We start from the raw sequence: 23,158 nt of genomic DNA on the forward strand, positions 1-23,158 counted from the left end.
GGGCTGATGAAGATGAATCCGGTCATTTTGTGGACCATTACCGACTCCTCTCCCGGGGCTGATAACCCTCTGCCAATAACTCACAGAAGCCTTTGAAGGCCGCCCATGGGGCTATATCCTTTCCATTTTGCCAAGAGAATTGTTTGCCCACACTGTTGTGTACCGCATCAATGTGCAACTGACATTTGGTTTGTGTCAGACCGTAATGTCCTCACTCTAGGCATGGACACACGCAATGAGTAAAACATAAATAATTGTGTTAGTATCTGGTGAAATTGATGGCAGTCCTTTGCAAATTCTCATATTTTCAGGATTCACACTTTTGCTTGCTGTTTTTTGGTTCGGCGGGTCCGCAACATGTTTCTTTAAATTATTTTGAGTCATGTTTTATATGGCTTCAAGGCAGACACGTTATTGAGATTTCCTATTACTGCTGCAAACAACTCTATTTATTTACGCCTATTTCTTACAGTGGTATGAGCTGAGTTATTTTTTTTCAGCTCCACAATTGGGACATTTATTCCAAAGGTTATTATATCTAAAATAAACAGCTGATGTTTTTGTTCGCGTGAAAAAATGTGGTGACTGAGAGAATACACATACTTTCAACAGACACACGTGAATGTAGATTCAGTGTATCTAGATCGTTCAGTAATCCGATTTATACAATTTTTCAGGTCTCTGGCATATTTGTAATGCAACCACTCTGCCTGGGAAACAAAGATGGGAACAGGGGACAGAGTTTGATGGAAAACAGTGATTAAGATGTCAGGGTTTGTGAAGGAAGTGGGCTTGGCTTCATAAGAGAGGAGTGAGTGTGATGGTTCCAAAATCTTATGTACATCATTAAAGTTGTTTGAAGGCTGTCTGACGAGCCTGGTAAGCTGGATAGATCGGCACGGAAATAATGGTCAATTGAATAGGTTGAACATTAAAAAAGAGAACAACAACTAATTAATTATTAATTTAAAGTATCAAGATGAGGGGTGAGGGGGACAAGTTTTTTTTGTATCTTACAGGAATTAGTTAGAATCTTGGAGGAGGCTTGGGAGGAGATCTAAATTTCTTACACTATCCCCCCTGCCCTCCTGTCCACCCAACAGTGTAAACGCGTTAACCGCAGTTTGTAAAGTGTGGGTACTCCGACTTCATCCAATATGCCTGGGCCCAGTGTTTACGGGTAGGCCTAATACCCCATTGAGGGGCTCTCTATAGCTCTTTCTAGTGCAGGCCCGACCACCATTAATTGTCGGCTGTACGTTTACGTACTTCGTCTGGGAATAAAATAAACCTTTTTTTAAGAGCACAAGTGCTCGATAATTCTCTATGAGGAAACGAGTTGTGTAAGGGTCATTCAGCATTCATTATCCATCTAACCGTAATGGCAAGGATAAATATCGGTACAATGAGCACATACGTTCACACAAGGGTCCTAACCTTTATCAAATACAATTGTGTGGAAAAAAAAGTGATCTACAGTGGCTTGTCCATTAGCAGATTGAATGCAGTGGGTGTGGAGTAGACATAATTGGACAGACTTTCCCACCGCAACCACGAGAGCAATTCATTAGTCATAACATGTTCATGGAACAATACACACACTGTAGACACAATGCTAAAGACAAGTGCACAGCTGCCAAAACCATGATGGGGTGGGTCAACGTTGATTACAATATGAATCCTTTATCACTAGGCACCGTGTATAGTCGGGAAATTACACACGAACTTGCAATTATGATTTGTAAATACTCACAATGTTATGCTTGTAATACAATGCGTTTTGTTCATGTATTCCTCATTGTAAATAGAGTAATTAAATAACCATAGGTTGGCCCATGTTTGACGCATAGGTTCTTAATATTCCGTTTCAACTAATTATTTTCAGCACAAGTAAATCGTGCATTGACTCTTCTGATTGAACTGGACATTGTAGTTTACTGACTATTAAATCCTGTAAAACCAGCATCCAAAGAACAATCAGGTATAATTGTACTTTGCTTGTGCACTTATTGAGATGGCCGGATAAATAGTAACTCATCAGTCTTGTGTCCGGATTAGTTAGTCAGCAAATGTGGTGGATGGCTTCAGTGCCTCTGTTGAAAGGTCAGAGTTCACAGTGGTTCACGACTGTTTGAGCTCACATGAAGCTAAATATACTCACATAGACATCGGTAGACTCACATAGAGACCCATAGCCTCACACAGAGACCAATAGACTCACATAAATACCCATAGACTCACATACAGATCCAAAGACTCACATAGAGACCAATAGACTGACCTGGGGTTCCCAGTGGGTCACTCCTATGTTGTTTATCTCCTAGTTAGTGTTTTTTTCTCTAATCACACCATGCTTTCGTTAAAATTAAACTTGTGAAGTGGGCGGGTTTGTCAAGAAACTGCAGATTAGATTGAATGTAGATCGTTGTTTTCTTAGATATCGACTAAATCCCAGAAATTATTTAGTGGGATGGGCGATCAGGCATTTTGTCAGTGTTCACCCAATCATGTCGCCAGTTCTCTGTGGTGCAGAAGGCTGAAACGCGTATCTTTATAAAATTATAAAAGTTTTTGGTGTTTGTTACGGTGTGCTGCATAGACACTCATATACAATGAAATTAGTACCTTGTAAAATGTACTTTTCACTTTATTCCTCATTCATGTTTTTATGACATTGACATCTTCCAAATAAACATTCTTCATTTATAAATCATTTTCTTAGGTGTAATGCCAAACATAATAGAAGTCAACATGATGAATTACACGTGTAGTATTTTCCATTCAAAACTTTTTTGTTGTTCAGTTATATTTCATACTACGTGTGAAAGAATGTTGTTGTGATTGTGCAGAATAACCTTTCAAAAGCTGTACCACGATCAAAGTAAATTAATTTGTGTGAGTCAAAGGGAACCAATTCACAAATTCTGTACCTTATGTCCAACCTTGAATACTCACGGAATGAGACTGGCTTTTTTAATTATAATATTGCAAGATATATATGTTTTAAGTCCATTCGCCCATGATGTTATAGTCATGTTGAAAATCAAAGTGCATACATGCACATATTTGCATGCCTGTAACAATGTCTTGGAAATATGAGAAACATATTTGTAAAAATGCTGGAGATGGTTTTGTATATTCAGAATGTGATTAGCTGGACATGTTTTGTTAGTCGCAATGGTAAAATAATATTCTGTCAATCTACAGCTGAATCAAAGTCCACTCCACACTGTTAACCATACTGCATCACATTGGCCAGCAAGAATTTGTGACGGTAGAACAAGGGTTGGTTCAGACAATAGTCGCCACTCATGTTAGCTGTCCCAGGGAATCACTCAGGTGGCCAGGTTCTTTGCACTGAATGGTTATTATCCACATCCAAAGATACATCATATTGCATCTCGCAGGGACATGTGGTGCCTCTTGCTCACTGAAAACAGAAAGCTTTGTACATTTATCGAAATTCACAGAGGCCCCACACAGTCATAAAAAACATACCACGGAGTCTTTTAAAGTAGTTAAACAAACATAAGAAGTGCATGCCTTCTGGATGGTGGACTGCTGCTTCGCAGTTTGAGTCATGCTGGTTAATGAGACTGCCACCAGTTGTGCAAACGTTTGTGTTGAGGTGGGGGTAGGAATTCTGCACCTGCAGCGGTCTTCATCATAAACACTCTGCTCGCCTCCGAGAGCATCACTGGCAGCGGGAGAGATGAGGCAAATCAAAGGGATCGCATCGCGAATGCCCTCTTGAAAATTAACTTGAAAGGATTTTTTTAAAGTGAATTTGAGCCGGTGACTGCGTGGTCTTTTGGCACCCAGTTTAACTGCTTTTGGCCAGATGCTTCGCTGCACGGTGCTTTGCATAATGAGCTCAGCGGCGAAGGCAGGTGCGTATCCAGAACGCATCTCGCACCTCTGACGAATGTCAGAAGGTCCCATCTGTAAAGGAGCGCAATCCACTGCTTTCTGGGTCACATGGAATAGCGGGGTTGGACAACAACAAAGACGTTGCTTTGCTATTTTGTATTGTCCTGAGCAACGCCTCAAGTAGATGGCTGTTTCTTTTCCTCTCTCAATGATTCATTCATATGAACATGTCCTGTATTGAAACCGAATATGCGTTGTTGATGTTTCAATTTAATAGACAGTAAAATAATGTATGATAATGTATAATCCTATGTCAGTCCCTTGGTGGATGAAGGTCTCTCCGTTTTGTGTTAGCTGTGGTGGTTATTGACCATATTTCATCATGCAATTAACACTTGCTCCTAATGTTAGCCATGGATGGGAATCGAACTCAGGTTGCTTGCTGCGTTCATAGCACAGTGCGCTAATCATTGCACCATTCTGCCACCAATCCAACCTTTGTGATGAAGTGTGTAGTATTTCTGTGGCGGTCAATTTAACCAAAGACCTGGTTAACCTGGTAGTAAGAAAAGTTCAAGGTTAAGATTATAATACTGCCTAGTAATTGCTTATAGTTTTAATTGGGCCCTCACATTTTTTGGCAAAAGTAGCGTTTTATAAATGATTAATAGAAATGCAAAGACGCATCTGTGGATACCCAGCCACTTCATATTGCAGAAACATGAATTATCTTGACATCTCAATGAGCGGTTATTTTGTCATTGCTATGTATCAAATGGAGGATATGTATTTGCAGGGTTGAATGATTTCCAGTTTGCTCTACACGTATTTGATATTGTCTTTTGCATGCGGATTGCACTGTTTTTGGTAAACCTCAGGAATATACGTCGTGCTTTCATGAACATTCTAGCTCCATTCAATAATTTAAGCGACAATGGCAATGTCCTTTAAATGCACTGAATAATAAATTGAATCGTAAATGCACGTGAACCACTTGAGTTTAAACCACATACAAATTAACGCTGCTCTTTCTGCATCACAGATCAACAGCAGGCTTAACCTTCATGGGAGAATATGTGACACAAGCCCCTGCAATTAAATAGTTCTCCACTAACAAGGTAATGAGCAAAGGCTACAGCGACCTTGTGGCTAAAGATAGTAAATAGTATGCCGTTGTCTGTGCCTGGAGTATAATTCTAAATTGTGACCTTCTGCTGGGAGGTTAAATATTCTTGGGTCTTTCGGTAAAGTCACGTAGATACGACGTTTCGATCGCAATACAAGCGGTCGTCTTCAGAAGACGTCTTATATTGTCTCTTGCATGCGGATTGCAGACGTCTTCAGAAGACGACCGCTTGTGTTGCGATCGAAACGTCGTAGTTTTTTGTTATTTTCTTTTAACCTATCTCGGTGACTTTACCGAAAGAACCAAGAATATGAATTCCTGCAGTCACGAAAGCTTTAAGTGAAGATTGTGAGGTTAAAGTTACTTAAAATGTGTATACGTTTTAAATATTTATTTATGTCAATTTTCTATCGATAGTATATTCCGTAATTTGCCGGCTATGTCAATCTACGGCCGCCTTGAGCTGGTAGACGTGAAGACAAGTTGCCCATTAATATTGTGGTGTAGAAGAGTCACTTTTCGTTTTCTGGGCCAGCAGGTTAATTCATGTTCTCATCTTGTTTTCTCATGAGCAATTACCTAAGCTATCGTTTGCTGCAGCACAACTTGCATTTACACAGCAGGGGGCAAGGCAATGGTGACAGAGGTATGGACAACCAGCAAATGTGACCTTCACAGCTCAATTGCACACAGACTGCCAGGCAACAAACTTCGATCTTCGCTGAAAATGTAATTACGTCCACTAGGAAATGAAATTACCTTAATTATTTAGGTTGTCGGCTCGCTTTTTTTTTCAAAATAATGTAATCTACTTTCAGAACAAATGTAATCTGGTTACAGGACAAGTATATTTATTAAAACTTCTCATTGCATTCTTATTTCCTCATCACCACTCAGCGCCTCTATTTGTGGCCACCCAGTCACTTTGATGCATTATGTATCTAGACCGACACTCTGCCTCCTCCTTCTTGGGATCAGCCACAACCCTCTGTGGCCTAACACAAATCGCTTGAATACAAATGGATATGAAATATGCTGACAGACCCATTATGATGCCCCTTGCATGGAGCAAGGGTCTTTGAAAGACTTGTTCGGCTGCAAACGACAATAGTATCAATCTTTAATGTGAGCTGTGACAGCAGGGGGAGTCAATGCACAACGCTTTAGCCGATATGTGTTATCGAGCCAATGTGTATGTGGATTAAGTAGAGTAGAGAACTGCATTACATAGGCAAAGTTTGTTTTAGCTTACCATTGTTCTGTGCTTACAACATGACCTAAATTCAAGTTAAACTTTAGATGCATTATTTTGCGAGCTGAATGCATTTTAATCACTCATATTAAGTACCAGTCAGTGACACCGAGCCCTCGGTACTCTGTTTAAAATGTAACCTTTGCAGAACGCACACCTTTGCAATGCTATGCTGGTGATGAAACATACACTTCAGGTAGGCTCTTTGATGTTTCAATACTTGTGACTTTGGTATGGAAATTGGATTTGTGGGATGAAAGAGATGCATTGACATTGACTAGCACAGATTAATGATCTCTGTTTTAGAAAACTAAAATAGAATACGTTATTTGTCGCTTTATGCATTCTCTACAATTTCTTTCAATGGGACTCTCAACGGCAGATGAAGAATGTTTAACAATACCCCGAGCTTTGAAATTGACGATCAATTTAGAACGTGAGATACGCAAGTACATTTAGTGGTTTTGAAAGTAACGTTGCGAAGCACGATGTACGTTGAGGTTTTATTTATTTTACATTTCGCTGCTGATACAATTGCTTCCCCATGTGCAACCTGCTTACATCATTCTAGATTTGAAGCTTTCGTGACTGCAATGATTCATATTCTTAGGTTTTTTCGGCAAAGTCACGTAGGTAAAAACATTAAAAAGTAAAATAAAATAAAATAAAAAATAATGTTTTTACCTACGTGACTTTACCGAAAAAACCTAAGAATATGCTTACATCATCATCGACATAATCCTTACCCAATCCACTGCTGGATGGAGGCCTCCCGAAGCCACTGCCACTTGTCACGATCCTGTGAGGTAACAATCCACATAGCTCCGACAACATGCACTAATTTGTGTCTTTCGCTTTACCATAAAGGCCCTTTAATATGACACACAGAGTAATGCTCAGCCAACTTTAACATGCAATCTCGTTCCCACAAATAAGTAGTCGCTCAAAGTATGCACATGCATACATGCTATATTGAAAACAGGAACATTATTGTTTGTTTCATGCTGTCCTATTTGTCGCCCGAAATTGCTGTGTTTATTGACTTTCAAACACTGCAGCACAGGAATAGCCTCCAGGTCAGTATGGCACTAAAGCAAAGAGAAACCCTACCACATGACATGGAATTTTGCAGAAATTTGAAGCATATTATTTTCAGCTTTGCAAACACAATGCAGCTGTCCGAGACCAACCATCTGTCCTTTCTCATGGCTGAGAATATGGAGCACACATTCCATCATAACCGCGTGTATGGGATATATGGGATCTGTGGGAGAGGGATTTGTTTTGCATAAAACCCAAAATAAAGTCTCATGTGGCTTCTGCTTTGACTGTCTGGGAATAGTGCAGAGCATAATTCAACGGTGGTTGGCTTGCTGTGCACGTGTCTGTTCTCTTTGTGCCATCTCTTCTCAATTTTATCCAGATTGTGCTATCGACATAATGTCACGAGATAAAGAATCCATCCGGATATCCAGCAGAACAGTGTAACCCTGCATGTTAGAGAATGGCCCAAGGAAGCGGATTTCATAGAGCTACCTCTAAGATCCCTTCAAGTGACCTTTGGTCCACTAAATTCCAAAGCTGGAATTTAATCAAATTTTATTCTGAGGGTTTTTGTTGTTGTTGTACAGCTATTGGTAACCGAGCTGAAGCTATCAATTCACTTTCTTGAGAACCTATTATTTTTTAACATCTTTATCACAGGTACCTTTTCTTGTTTCATTGTATGTAATGGCAGAGATTAGGGATTAATAAAGTACAACCATAACCACAATAATATAAACAGAAATCTATGCATTGATTTATATGAAGACAAGTCCAGATATTGTGGCCAAGGTTTAGCAAAGTGCTGTTTTTATTTACATAGCATAGCAATTTTTTGTATAGCAATATATTGGGGGGGACATTTTGAGCATATTTTAATATTGGGTCTAGACCCAAAACATCAATGATGCCTCAGCACTTTGTCATCGGAGCCACTTGGCAACCAATACAAAAAAATGGCTGTTTAGCTGTGACTTTCATTGTTAATGGTTTAAATAGCCGAATATCTGCTTAACAGATTTTTGAAGGCAAAAAGTATGATGCAAGCTGGATATACGCTTTATCGTATATAAGGAGAGTTCTGATATAAGCAACACATGTTTACTTTACGCCTGTGGGAGGAAGGCATAGGGAAGCTTCTGGTAAAAGCATACTTTGGATACACACACATGGACTTGCTCTCAAGGTGTGTACTTAAATCTAGCTTCCGCTGTACTGGTTATGGAGAAAAATACGTGAATTTAGTTCATTATTAGCCAATGCACACATATGGGTTTCTACTCATGAATAACCAATTACACTTTCGAGCATGATGACTTAAATATACAATTGTTGTCTTAATAAGTGTGAAAAATGTGCTGGTTTGTATAACTGCAGTGGGACTTGGTCTCAATCTTCCTCTTTATTACTGAACTTTTCATTTTAGCTCAAGATGTAAACATTTTATTCCAAAGAAGATTACCTTCGTTATTTTAAGTGGGATGACAACATACCCAACAGACTTCTGTGTTCGTCTGTTCGTATTCACAATGCTGCTGTTACCCAGGTAACCTCACAATATCGGCAATTTGTGTTGTCATGAACATCATTTCATGGGTACTGTGGAGAGCATTTAAAATCTTTCAATTGTTTTAAAATGACATGAGTCCATGTAAAAAATGTGATCATCATCATCAGGAGCAGCAGTAGCCATCGTAAATACATTGCTGGATGAAGGCCTCCCCAAGTTGTTACCACCACCGCCACTTCTAACAATATTGCGATGCAGCAACCCACCCAAACTGATGTCATTGCTACATTACCTCTATAGATGTACGCATAAAAAATGTGATTCGTAAACCTAATGGAGCACTTTGAGCTGTCCCGGTTGTCCTTTTAAAAACTCGCCACGAATTTCAGCAGAAGTAATCCAACTTCCTTTTTTTCTGTGGAAAAATCACGCGTGTCACAGAATGTGACCCTGTGACAGTGACTCAATATTCGATGCCCAGATTAAATACTGTAATCCGTGTCCGTCGTTTCTTTAAGATTCCTAAGCACTTGTTTTGTTCTTGGAAATCATCCAAGCCAACGTTATGGAGGCCAAGCCCAAAAATATCGCTTTGGCAAATCTCTCAGGACTTGCAGATGACCCGCTGCAGTGGTAGTCTTGTAATGAGTCCGGATGTGCGAGCTGCTGTAACCGCAAGAGCAGGCTGCATACCGCCGCCGCACACATTAATCGATCTCTGTCTAACTTCAACCCAAGCACGCTGTCTGCGCTGTGCTAATATACGTCATATAGTTGTTCCGCTGTGTTCCCGTACGAAATCCGCCATTGTCTTCACCGCCATATCTGCCACTGCTGCCACACAATCAGCTAAATTCTGTTTTTGAAAAATAATATCGAAGCTTCAGCTTGCCCTTGTAATGCATTAGACCACAACAGACAAGTACAACGATTTTTTAAATGTCATGTTTGGGTGTCTGTATTTTTACCAACCTATTGCACATTTTATTGTTGTCACAGCATAGAGGTGAATTGGATTCTTACGTCTTACCTTTATGCAGTTTAAATTGTATACATATATGGGTAATTTTCATAAATGTGTATCTCTAGTGATTCATGTAATATTGACATTTTATTGTAAATTAGTGACATCACCGACATGTTTCTTAATGTGAAGCAAAAGATGCATCCTTGCAATTTCTTGCTCACACCACTCCTGGCAGAAGGGCCTCCACTAGAGAGCCTCCTCTAGCGGATATTTGGCCTACTCCTCCACTCTGATCATGCATTTAGGGGGGGGGTGGTTGGGGCGGAGCACTTAAGCATTTAAGAGACTTACCCATTGGTTCAACTGCTGTGCAGGGACATCGAACTGGTGACTTAACCATTACACCACGGCAACATCCCACACGTTTATTAATGGCACTATAGAACAAATGTCTCAACTTAGTTAACATGTAATTCCTTTTGCTGCGTGGTTATTGACATCTTAAAGTTACTGCCAGCACAGTGACACGGATTGCCCTGTAAAGGCCAGATTCAAGATACATGTGTTGAAAAATTGACATTGTGCTAGAAAATCTTAGCGACGCGCAATGCTTCCGTGCATTTCTGATAGCATGTCATGCCAAGTCAGTCACTGTGACCAAAAATAACAGCAAGACCTGTTCGAGAATGTCATGTATTGATTATTCTTGAGGTCACTCAATGACCGTTTACCACAAATCCTGCTGACACTAAAACCATGCAATTCATCATCGGCCTTGGTCAATCCACTGCTGGACGAAGGCCTCTTGAAGCCATTGTCATCTGTCACGATCATGGAATGCAACAACCTGCACACGAGCTGATTTCATTGGACGCGTTTCATTGCTTGGCTACCACTCTGTAACATGGGAAGACTAAATAAAGACTGATTTCAGAAATCTTGATTTATTGTACAAACCTAGATGTAATATGGATACATTGAGATGGGAGTGAGTGAAAGGTTAAAAAAGCATACTTGAAATATCGTGTTATTTCTTACACTCCATTGACTTGCCTTCCAGCAAAATATGATGTTTCCTTCAGTAGTCCAGCAAATCTAGTATTACTGAAATCATTTCTGCTTTCACAAAATGAGGGATAAAACCAATGCAAATGGTCCGTATTTACATTTTCTTCCAATTTATAAATAACAGTACAGCCATAAATATTGGTCATCCTATTTTGAACATTCATATGTAAAATTAATAATACCCGACACAACAACCGCCATTCGCCACTAAGTGGCGGTGACGTCACCACGACGCTTGTGCCAGGCTATGTGCACGTTGAGGCCAGGTGAAGTGACGAACGCCCGCTGGCAGGAGGGCACAGGACAGACCCAGGTGCCAAGGGGTCGACTGACTGAGATGGGCATCCTTCCAATCCTGCAGAACCCGTCCAGTGGTCCAGACTGTTGTTATGATGTCATGTAGGGCAGTCTGTGCACAAACGCCTCCCTCCCTCAGCATTTTCCTTGGGAGATCATCTCTGCCCGGTGCCTTTCCTGGTCTCAGACTCTGGATCGCCTTCAGTACTTCCTCAACAGATGACACCTCAGCCAGCCACTCACAGGGGGTGACGTCTTCTTCCAATATTTGAGACACCGCAGCCTCAGCAGGGTCATCCCCACTTTGCCCCATGATGTTTTCCAGGCTGAGGGATTTCCCCTCCCCCAGGACCCCACAGAAATGCTCAACAAATCTGAAAACCTGTTCCTGGGGGTCGGAGATTGGATCACCATTCTTTTCCCTAATGATGGTAATAGGTGTGGCACTGCAGGTTACTTTTTTGATGAAGTTAAATAGCGATTTGTGATTGCGGGCCATTAAGGCAGACTCCATCTCCTCAGCAACCCGCGACCACCACCCATCCTTGCAGCGCCTCACGGCTCTCCAAACCTCCAAGCGAAGGCTGTGGTAAGCCTCCTCATTCTCTGACGTGGGATGCTGTAGACGATGAATGTGGGCCTGTCGCTTTTTCTCAGCCAGCCTGAACACCTCCTCTGTTAGCCAGGGTCTCTGGGGAGGTCTGGATCGTGTACCCAAAGCAGCCATTGCAGCTGCATGAGCCACAGTCCTAAACCTCGCCCATTTCCCCTCGACATCTGGAGGAGTGGGCGACGATGCTAACCCCAGCCGCAAGCGATGATTAAATTCTCGCTTGCAACTTTCATCAGCTAGTTGAGACCAGGCCACTTTGGGTTTGAATGGGGTCCTGGGTGTACACCCACCACCGGAGTGGAAGAATGGCAGGCACATCTTACAGATGACAAGTCGATGGTCAGTGGGCAGATCAGCTCCACCGCAGGTCCTGGTGTCGAGAACATCCGATGTTCCGTCACTATGTAGTCCAGTAGATGTTCTTGCTTGGACCCGGCATGCATCCATGATGTTGTGTGGATGCGCCGATTCTGGAACAGCGTGTTGGTAATTACAAACCCATGGGCTGCACATAATTCTACCGAGTAGAGTACTGTCCACCCTTCATGGTGGTAGGAGCCAGAGCCGTTCCACCAGACCTCCTGAATACCACAGATATCGAAGCGGTACCGGTCCAGCTCCCGACAGAGGAGTGGTAGCCTCTCCTCCGCAGTGAGTGTTCGAACATTCCACGTGGCCACCCGCAGTGGTTTTTTATTGTTTCTGGAGGAGCCCTGAGGGTAAAGATTCAGTCTGCTGGCTCCACCAAATGGGGTTTGGCCAGGAGACGTCATAGATACCTGTCCCCCTTGGGCCTCCGGCACAAGCTTAATTTGATATTTTAGACGTGGTTTTGTGGTACTTAATTGAAGGTGGAGGGGTTACCAGCCCCTCGCACCCATCCAGAGCCCCCATTTGTTCGCTGTGGTGGTTACAAACGCAATCAGGGGAATGGCCAAACTAAATTGGCCCTCCCCCCCACGGCACTGCTCACCACAGCGTTGCCGTCCAGCACCAACGAGGAGGTAGGGGGTTGTTTTTGCCGGACAATACCCGGCACACATACAGTACACACACATATATTTGCTTTGCACATTTACAATGAAACATCGTGTTCACAATATGCTTGCAAAAAATTCTGCGGAATATTTATGTTTACCCGGTGGTGAAATATATTTCATGTTTCACTTCACACAGCTGAAACAAAAATAGATTATCAGTCTTTTTCACCAACACCAGCCATCTATCCACCCTGCCTTTTTTTCCTCTCACTTGCTTTAGAAATATTGAATAATAACCACACCATTGGCTTCCACCATTACATAGACTACTGGCATTGTAAACAATGTTCAGCGTTAGGAGGCTCTCTGCCTGTCATTAGAGATTGATGCCATGTCTGTCAGGCAAGTCACGGTAGTGTTCAGTCATTTTCGTTTTACCCGCATTTGGCCGAAAGGCACCAACTTCCATCTCACCTCCTTTACTGTATTTTTCTCTCCATTTCTCAGTACATGTACAGGATGCTGCCATGGTGTAATAGTTAGCACACTGTATTTGTAATCCAGAGGTTACGGGGTTGATTCCATTTCCCAACGTGGCAGTTAAAACAATGGGCAGGTCACGTGTGGTGGATATTTGGGTTTGTATATTTATATAAATATGAACGTTTCACTTATTTTGCACCGTACATGAGCACACCCTGGTAATCGGAGGCTATTATGAAAGAGTAGGCCAAATATCCTCTAAAGGCGTTCTCTTGAGCTTCTTTTCATGGAGGCATTTCTGCTAGCAGTGACATGAACAAGTGATTGCAAGGCTGCGCCTTTATATTTTACATGTGCACAGCTTTCTTGACATTTAATTCTATAATACAGTACAACGATGAGCACTCGAGTGGCATTAATGTATCTGTTAAATTCAAATATACTTTTAGTTGTATATTTTAAGACTCCAACACTGTGTTATGTCGCACTGCTCTGCAGACTACATCATACTAAAATAGAAAGCACTTTTGGGAGGCTTTTAACGCATTTTTAAAATGTTATTCTACATTGTGATGGAGATTGCTGTAAAAAAATTTATATACAAAGTTTCGTCAAAATAGGAGCACAAAAAAATGTTTGGCAAATAAAGGTTTAGTTATATATTGCTTTGACTTGACATTTTGGGAAAAATAATTTGGATATTTTTTACATTCCAAAAACAGTACAAGTTATTAATGTGCAGTATTGTGTGTTGGTGTAGTATAATTAATGAGTATTGTAAAATATTCAGTTTCTTAGTGAGGTTCAGTCCAACATAAAATGTAACTCCTGGGGCATATGTCAGGATCATTAAGTATGTTGACTGTTTAAAAATTGTAACTTAAACTTAATGCAACTCGTTAAAAAGCTGAGAGTTTAAATTAAATGTTCAAATTGCCGTGAATTTCCATAATCAACGTTGAACAAATTACATATTTTCTGTTTTATATATTAATATGACAAGTTACTCTTGGTAATTTACATGGATAAACAAATTATGATACATGTTTCTGAAGTTCACCAAGAGTTTGTCTGATTTTCACATAATGAATAGTGTAATTTTCCAGACAAATTTATAATTCTCAGAGGAAATTGTGCATAAAAAATATATATATAAATTTGAAAACAGGACCCAACTATGTACATGAGGGAATCAAGGCCTACCGTTGTAGAGATTTTGAGAAAAAGTTTCCTGTAATTAAGAATCGAAAATATATATTTCCACGCTTCAATTTTACCACTGAAATAATGTTTTTTTCATATTTTCTTTAGTTCAGTAACATACACACCGTTCGGTGAGGTAATAGAGTGTGGGGAGAGATGGTAAATGGGGTTGTATGGAGGGGAGTTGGGAGAGTTTTGTGAGAATCCAAGAGGATGAAGAATTGGGGGGGAGAGGGAGAGTTTTAAGGCGCATACTTCGCTATTCTGTAACAACTGTAACAACCGCCCGGGAGTCAAATACGTTAACAGCTCACTGACCAGACACAGTCACTCTCCACTCATGCAGAAACGCTCGTATTCCAAAAGCGCAGACTGTAATCCACAGCTTGCCGGCATTTACGTCTGCGAACATATTTATTATAAATGTCCTGAAATCACAGAGCAGTGTACTTGTCAGAAAATTAACGCTGACTTGAGGTGGTGTGAATTCAATACACTGTCTGAGACGTTTTTCTATTGAAGTATACTATGTGGCGTTTCATAAAACTACAACATCTGCTCCAGTCAGCAAATCAATGTAAGGTCGTGAAGGTTGATGAGATGCTGATAACTCTACATTGTTTAGAGGCTGGGGTAATCTAGCATTATAGGTGCACGTGATTGTTTTTAAAGAGCATGCAGGGTCCTTTTTCTGAAAGTTGTTAATTGATAATACAACATAAAGAAGTGTTCGATATTTAAAATCTACTGATGTACAAACAAAATGTGTTAAGACTACTGAAGCTGTTGGTTTGTGTTGATTCAAATATGAATCGCCATTATTTGTCTCTTTCAATATTCGTATGCCGGTTGTGCTGTTAGTATCATGTGACAAGGTATCCATTCGGATCTCTCACAGATCAGTGCAACCCTTTGTATAAGAGGACAGCCCACTGAAGTGGATACCACAGTGACCTCTGTTCCACACAGTAGGGGGCAGCACTTTCCCATATGCTCTGCCGTTGAGAGTAATATATTATGCATATTAGTAAAGCCACATATTTTTGAATTCATAGAGTTGGAATTTATTTAACTTAAATACAGAACCACATTGAATGGGATTGTGTGGGCAGCCATTGGTGATCAGGCTGAAACCATCAACCAGCTCAACTAGAGAACCCAGTTTCATCACAGTCAGCTGCCTGGATTCACTCTCAAGATGCTAGTGGTGTCATCTCAGCGCTTTAGCCTCTTACCACCCAGCCACCTCAAATATTAATTGATTTAAGCTTAGTGTTTCTTAGCTGTGTGCAAGTTAAACATGCTTATGTGAAAGTACTGCTCCATTCAGTGTTGCTCATCATCACCACCATCATTAGCCCTAATCAATCCACTGTTGAATGAAGGCCTCCCCAAGCCGTCATCAATTGGAGTAGGTTCATTGGTCACGGGCCTGGGATAATTGATAACTCTGGTCAGTGCGGGTTAGCGAAGGGAGAACATTCCTCCTCACATCTTGCTGAGTACCTGGCTGATATGTGTGCCTCTGTCCAGTACATCTCCTGAGCTCTGCAGGCTTCTTCACCACGTCAAGGCAATATGTTGATAGAGCCAACATGCATCCTTCTGTTGTGTCTCCCCGCGTGCTGCTGCCTTGGAAGAGAATGAGCCACACCCCTTGAGTACAATGAACATTTATTGTGCTGCAATTGTTTTGAAGTGTACTACGAAAATTGTAATGTGCAATGTCAAATAATTGTAAAACATGCCAGAGTTGAACGATACTCATTACTCTGAATGAAACATCAGGGTACTGTTAATATAACTGCTGCTGTTTGTCAAACTGGAGTGGATTTGAAAATAAAAAAATACATTAAGGTAGAAACGAACAATCAATACAAATTTTAAATTGCTGTAGAGTTGCATTGGAAATATAACGCCAGCCGCACGAAAGTAAAACACACTACAGTTGTAGAATGGTATCGATTTTGTGCTCTTGTTGTGATGTAAACTAATAGCTGGCATTTACAGGATGTCTGGAAATTAATACAAATGTTCAACATAGTTAAATAAACATAACTAAGCACGCTGATTGTTTAATGTACATTACATTCATCTGTATCCTGTTCCAAAACATTACGCCAGCGTGGATGAGTAGGTCAATCAATCAAAACTCTTCAGAGGGGCTCTATAGAAGTCCCTCAAGTGGAGGTCGTTCCACCATCAGTGTTGCAAGGCCACACATCCGTATATGGCCACTTGTGCAAGTGGCCATATACAACATATATTGAAACACATCAAAAAAAGCCAAAGGAATTAACTGTTAAATGTTACTGTGTGTTCTTCAGGACAGGCTTCAATATCCAGTACAAACTGCTGGCTAAATGCCGGCTGAGCATAAACTCTTGACTTTGATTCCTCAAGTGATTTGCGTTGTCGGTGGAATTTTGCGGATTGTGTGGTCGATTTGGGTGCTGGCAAGGCCGTAATTATAATATATATATGCTCAAAATGTCCCCCCCAATATATTGCTATAAAAAAATATTGCTATGCTATGTAAATTAAAACAACACTTTGCTAAACCTTGGCCACAATATTTGGACTTGTCTTTATATAAATCAATGCATAGATTTCTGTTTATATGATTGTGGTTATGGTTGTACTTTATTCATTGCTAATCTCTGCCATTACATACAATGAAACAAGAAAAGGTAAAAAAAGAAAAAACAGAGCAATGTAATACAATACAGTATTAGACATTATTGTAAAAAATGAATCAAAAGTCCATCCCATGTGTTAGTGAATTTTAAAATATTTTAGGTAGGAAATTCGTTTTCAAATTTAGGTATTTTTCTGGGTTGGGACCCCCAGACCCCCTGGAAAATTTGGTCCCCCCCAATGTTGACTTCATGGCTACGGCCTTGGGTGCTGGGGATAGTATGGATGTTATACTTTGACACTGCGATTGTACGGATGTGAGATTTGGATGTTGGGATTGTAGGAATGAGGGAATTTGACACTTGGATTGTATGAATGTCAGACTTGGACACTGAAAAATTAAACCATTTTACAGACTGACGCATTTGAGACTGGTGTATCAGGAGGAGCTTGACTTAAAGCTTTCGTGACTGCAGGAATTCATATTCTTGGGTCTTTCGGTAAAGTCACTGTTATTTTCTTTGAACCCATCGACGTGACTTTACAGACTTTACCGAAAGACCCAAGAATATCAGAAGGATGTTGAGAATAGTATGAACAAAAACAAATTACGAACAAAGAACTGCGAAAAATCATGGGATGTCAAAGAACGATGTTGAATTTAGTTATAGAGAGGGAGATAGCTTACCGAGGCTGGGTAGTGCACGGCTCGTAGGGCATCCTACTGTTGTGCTCTCTACTCGTGGCAAATGGAAGGCAGAAGGGCAAGCGGGAGATAAAGACGGATGTGTTGGGGTGATGACATTAGGGAGTTGACACAGCTTAGCATGGGGATCATCACAATTGCTTGTGCTGAGAGGAATTGCTGACAAACGTTGTCCGTCGACCTCCGAACACAGACCTTTTACTCATGATTGGATAAATGCTTCATGGATATGAACAGCTAAATCTTGAATATATTTTGGAAGGATTCGTACCTTTCCAGCATAAATATAAAGTCATGGATGTTTTGAAATAAAAAATATAAAGAATAAAAACGTGGCATAGTTATAAAAATTAATTGTGAACTTTAAGTCGTCATGCTTGGCTAATTTATCTAGATGTCATCATGCATAAATTAACATTACACTGTTTTGAATATAAGTAGGATATTATAATGCAGCTTACTTTGCAATCATGCAGATTTCACTCTTAAATATATATTTTTAAATATATATATACAAGCACAACTCTGTTCTGTGTTTCCACACAAAATAAAAACATGCTTTTCCCCATCGGTTTATTGGCTTTCGAGACCATTACCATTTAAGATCCAACAGGTTGCAGGAGATACCAAACGGATGTATTCTTATATAAGCTTATAACAATAATGCTCCACAACAATCCACTACTGGATGAAAATCCCCATGCCCTGTAAAATTTGACTGATCATACTTCACCACATTGGGCAGAGGATGTGGGTGGCTAGGACTGGTGCAGATGTAATTCACTGCTGATGCTAGGTCTGTCTGTCAAGCTCAGGTCGCTGGGTTCATAGTGCAGTGTGATAACCACTGTGTCACCACTCCATACCCTCCCCCCCCGCCCCCCAAACTCGCCAACATGTATATTAGAACGTTGTAAATGTCCTTGACACGACTGTACTATAATTTAAGCAATACATGTCCATTAAATTATTTCAATTATTCTCAGATGTTAACGTATTTGTTTAATTAGAATACTGTACTTCCAAAGCAATAGGTACCGCCAAGGCTATGTGTAGCTGTCATAGATTTTCATTTCAATGAGCGAAGTCTTGAAAGATGTCATGCAACCCTTTGAATACAAGCACAACCAATGCCAGTACATCCACTGTGCACTGAGGAATTCTCTTGACAGCTGCTGGGCATCGTTTCAAGGCATGGCTGCTAAATAAACCGACATGTGCCAAACTTGATAGTAGGATGCCAAAAAAAGAGTAAGAATATTACCTTGCACATCATTGATTAGCGTTTTATTTTTACAAAGCTGACAAAGTGCTTTGTTGTTAATGGGGAAATATGTGAAACTGAATTAAATCTAATTTGAAACATATAATTTAGAGCATTCGTTTTGTAGTAATAAAGTCAAAGCTCTTTCCTACTAAAATGAGCATTAAGGCAGTGCTCATCTCCTGCTTAGAGCCACGAGCCAGTGGTGGAAATTCCTTATTGCTCTGGCAGGGGTGAGTTTATTCATAGGACAACCGCTGTTGATTTCTCCTCAATGTGGTACTTATCGCATCAAACTCGGAACAATTATGGGCTTGTTCAAACCCCGACCAGGATTTGAACTCGCAACCTTCTGATAGCGAGCCGTTCGTTCTGTCGCTGCTCGTTTTTTTATCCTTTATATTAAGTTCACTTGCTTGCTTGCTTACGACCGTGCACATCTTTCGGTCGTTTTTTAACCCACTTCTCGTGATCCAATCGAGCTGACATTTTGCACACAGACTCGTTGTGCGTGACAATGTATTTTCGTGAAAAAAAATTCCAAAATTTTAAACCTTTTAGGAATTTTTTGTTTTATATTTATTTACCAATTGCTTAATGGTGTCAGGCAATCATCTGACCCATAGGTGGCAGCCATCTCAAGCCAGAGGACGAGAGGACTCTAGCCGCCCGTTTCAAAGACCAATGTGGGCTGGGTTGTGGCCCATTGAACACGCATATAAAGGATTTATAGTGAAACACTTTGTTTTTACAGGTTAATTTTTTACCCCACTAAGTGACATAGGCACTTGTAAAGTTATTAATGGTAAAACCACTTTAATTTTTTATTTTCAGTTGCTCTATCTGACAAAAACATAAAGATGATAAATAAGAATCAGAATATGTATTTCTACTGGAGGAATCCGATGAGCTAAAAAGCTCTTTTCACAAATGTTCAGTAGGGGTTGGTCAGAACGTGACAACAACAAAAAATGCAAAAACGCGAGTGCAAAGTATAGAAAATGTAAACATCACTTTCAAAATATATACAAATACAGCAAAAGTATATATTTTTATCTTACCAAAAGTAAAGCGGACTGAGCTATTAGCTTATTTTTAGAAGCGACCTAGCCACAAATGATAGAGGATGCACCATGACCTTGAGGTGTCAGACCTTTCATGTTGCCCTCTGATGGCTATGTCATCTTGCAGAGGCAGTGCTTTTGTCAGTACGATACGATATTGACTCGGGTTGAAAGCGATGCAAAAAAAACATCTCCACATTGCAGGAGGCAGAAGGTTCCCATCGACTATGTTGCTAAAAGGAGGGGCAATACCGATAAAAAAGAGTAATGGATAATTTGAAAGGAGAGGGTGATCAATGAATGGCGGTTTAATATTTCTCTACCATAGGTGTAACTGTTTCAGATGATGGATTTTTAAGGTGAATGTTCCATCGTGCATAAAACATGGTCGATTTTATTTTTTAATCAGACATCCTCGAACTACCGTTTGCGGTTGTGCTGTATCGCTGTCCGATTTGTTTCCAGCTTCTACAGTGTGTTGTTTGACAAGATGTCCGACGTTTTACTCCAAATTTTGGTAGCTTCTTTAGAAAATAAACTGAATGTGCAGTTCCTCAACTTAACTGCATTTTACAGTTTTTGGAAGAAATTGCCAGCAAGTGAAGTGAAACGTGGTGGAGTGAAACATTGGAAGTCATGCTGAACAACGCACACTATGCAACCTGCAAACGCATTGGAGAGTAACCCATACCTGTCAACCGATACGGTTTACCCGTATTCTTGTACAGGGAAATTGAGTTTTCAAGTACATACGGCGTACAGCGGTTTCAATACGGGCAAAAAAAGTATAAAATGTTTTGTCTATTTGTTTGTGTTTCTCCCTTGTGATGGTACTTTGTAGGATGAACGTTAAGATTTATAAGGGCATGGGGTGACCAATAAGGTCTGAATTCGTCTGTAATAAGGTAGGCACTTATAAGAGGTTGACAGGTATGTTAACATATGTATGTTAATTTTAGAATATTATTTTAATTCTAGATTTGAAGCTTTCGTGACTGCAAGGATTCATATTCTTAGGTTTTTTCGGTAAAGTCACGTAGGTAAAAAATTTAAATTAATAAAAGTAAAATAAAAATAAAAATCACGACGTTTCGGAGGCAACACAAGCTTCCGTTTTCAGGTGGAACCGTCACAGCCCGACAGCTGTATCAAGTAAATGAGGGATTACAGGAGATACCACTCCGTATACATAATGGTTGAGGGGGGCAGGGCCAGGAACGGCACACTTTTTATTAATATGGTAAGGTGAGGCTTAAGACTAAGAATAGACTGCATAACACATGACTTAGCCTTTGTTATGGAGAGGTGCGGTTTGTGACTAACGCCTAGCCTACATGACAAATGCTGCAAATGAGACCGAGCCTATGCCATGTAGATGGTAATAGGCTACATGACAAAAGACTGAGCCTTTATTATGGAGAGGTTCGGTTTGTGACTAAGCCTGGCCTACATGACAAAAGTGTGAAAAAGAAAGCTAAACCTGGTAAAACAGAACTGGCTGTCTATCAGTATCCTGTAATAGTTGTCTGTCAAATAAGATGGTCAAAATAAGTGTAGTTAAATATTTTTTGCATGGTTAATCACATCTTTCCAATGATTACTCAGTTTGTAACCATCATCACGGTTAAAATTATGTCTGTGTTTGTATATTTGTATGGCTTCGTGTACAAACCTTTGATGGTAGCCAGGAGGTTTGCAGAGCACCTTGGTCTTGGAAAAGACAATTTCATGAGAGGCCACAGAGTTGTAGCAATGATCGGCAATGGCCGAAGAATCAGTTCTGCCGTGTTTCAGATTTGACTTGTGCTCGCGGACACGATCAGAAACATGACGTTTCGTTTCTCCAATGTAGCAATCACCACAACTGCAACTCAATTCGTAGACTCCAGGATACTGTAAGTCAGGAACGACATCCTTCACAGATGGAATCAGATCACGGATTTTATGCACTGTACTGAATCGGACTTGGATCTTATGTTTGTTTAGAATTTTGGAGATATTTTTGGTCACGCCTGCTATGTATGGTAACGTGATAGTTTTGGTCGGAGTTTCATGTGGCTGTTTCTGTATGGTGGGAGAAACAGCTTGGCGGATGGTGCGGTCAGAATATCCGTTCATCCTGAGGGCCCGATGTACATGTCTTAATTCACCGGCCAGGTGGTGTTGTTCAGAAATGCCATGAGCTCTGTGGTATAGCGTTTTGATGAGAGAATTCTTTTGAGATGGGTGGTGGTGGGAATCCGGGTTCAAGTAGGAATCTGTGTGGGTGGGTTTCCTGTAGACAGAATGTCCCAAGGATCCGTCAGGTCTCCTCTCAAATAGAATATCCAAGAATGGTAGTTTACCATCTTTCTCCACTTCCATGGTGAATCTGATGGATGGGTGTCTGGAATTGATGTGGTCCAAGAAGTGGTTCAATGCTGGGAGGCCATGTCGCCAGATGACGAAAGTGTCATCCAGGGTGGATGTCTGGATGGCGTCTGATTCAAACTTTTCCATGAACATGTTGGCTATCACTGGTGACAAGGGGGAGCCCATAGGGGTACCCTCATTCTGTTTGTAGAAGGTGCCATTCCAGGTAAAATAGGTGTTGGTGAGGCAATGCCTAACCAGTGCAGGTACATCAGAATTCAATCCATGTTGGACCAAGTCCTCAATTATTGTTAGGGTGTCCGGTACTGGGACTTTGGTAAACAGAGATACTACATCAAAACTGACGAGGATGTCATCAGGAGATAGTACCATGTCCTTAACCATAGAGACTATTTGGGTTGAGTTGAGTACTGCCGAAGAGGTCTTGCCTGTGAAGGGAAGCAGAGTATCTGATAGAAACCGGGCTAGTTTGTAGGTAGGAGAGTTTATCGTCGACACGATGGGTCGTAGGCATATGTTCAAATGTTCACGTGCTTCCTTCTACAGTATTGAATAACGTAATCTATTTGGGCATAAACTAGCGCTGGCCACGCGTTAACGTGGGATCAATGGCCAGGGTGGACGGTGGATGACGTCAACGTGATACACAACCGGGTGACGTCATCACGCAGATGTGCGCGGTTACGTCACCACCGCACACT

General features: G+C 40.8%; 1 protein-coding gene across 15 annotated transcripts in view; it reads right to left on the reverse strand.

Moving 5' to 3' along the window:
* DNASE1L3 (deoxyribonuclease 1L3) overlaps nucleotides 1–23,158 on the reverse strand; it is a 135,622-nt gene that overhangs the window by 12,647 nt on the left and 99,817 nt on the right. For 7 of the 15 annotated variants that reach the window (XM_078861476.1, XM_078861478.1, XM_078861479.1 and 4 more), the window contains one exon: nucleotides 15,920–16,045. The exons of 5 other annotated variants lie outside the window; for them this stretch is intronic. The gene's annotated coding sequence lies outside the window, so the exon portion shown is untranslated. Of the gene's footprint in view, nucleotides 1–15,919; nucleotides 16,046–17,738; nucleotides 17,787–23,158 lie in introns of those variants that run through there. 3 more of the 15 variants (XM_078861481.1, XM_078861482.1, XM_078861480.1) reach the window with 3 other exon arrangements.

The sequence above is a fragment of the Lampetra fluviatilis genome, chromosome 12 (assembly GCF_964198595.1).
Source record: "Lampetra fluviatilis chromosome 12, kcLamFluv1.1, whole genome shotgun sequence".
Classification (NCBI taxonomy): Eukaryota; Metazoa; Chordata; class Hyperoartia; order Petromyzontiformes; family Petromyzontidae; genus Lampetra; species Lampetra fluviatilis.